The 509-nt window shown below is 66.6% G+C and overlaps 2 protein-coding genes across 2 annotated transcripts in view; both read right to left on the minus strand.

Annotated features, from left to right (window-relative positions):
• The window catches only part of LOC104290097 (beta-crystallin B3-like), a 369,903-nt gene that overhangs the window by 203,993 nt on the left and 165,401 nt on the right, over positions 1-509 (minus strand). The gene's annotated exons all lie outside the window — the stretch shown is intronic.
• MYO18B (myosin XVIIIB) overlaps positions 1-509 on the minus strand; it is a 76,246-nt gene that overhangs the window by 39,020 nt on the left and 36,717 nt on the right. The window lies entirely within an intron of this gene.

Raw genomic sequence — 509 nt, forward strand, 5'->3', positions numbered from 1 at the left:
CCCGCCCCAGCCCGTCCCAGGCCCCCCCGCACAAGCCGCTGCCTGGCTGTGCCCGCAGGAGCAGACGTGCCGCGCTGTCACCCCGGCACAGCTCCCCGCGCCCTGCCAGCCCCGGCCGCCTCCTGCACCCCCCGCCGCTGCTCGGGAACGGGGTTTAAAAAGGGAACGGGAGCAGGCTGCTAAATATCGATTGCTCTCCAGAGCGTTTCTGCCATTTACTCATTTGGAAAATAACACTGGGGCCGCGCAGGGCGAGGGAGAGAAAGGATGAATGACATCCCGCCAGCCGACAGCAGCCACGAGGCACCGCGTCTCCTTTAGGGATGCCGGCGGGACCCTGCTGTCTGCACAGGGCGGTTAAACAGGCGGAGAGGTGCACAAGGGCAGGGATGGACCCCGGGAGGAGCCCGGAGGAGAGCATCCTCGCCACCAGCCCGCAGCTTGGGAAAAAACCGGCCAGCGGGGAGGGGGAGAGAGCAGCGCTGAGCTTTTACCGCACACTCCAGCAG

The sequence above is a fragment of the Charadrius vociferus genome, unplaced genomic scaffold, assembly GCF_000708025.1.
Source record: "Charadrius vociferus isolate BGI_N301 unplaced genomic scaffold, ASM70802v2 scaffold567, whole genome shotgun sequence".
Taxonomy (NCBI): domain Eukaryota; kingdom Metazoa; phylum Chordata; class Aves; order Charadriiformes; family Charadriidae; genus Charadrius; species Charadrius vociferus.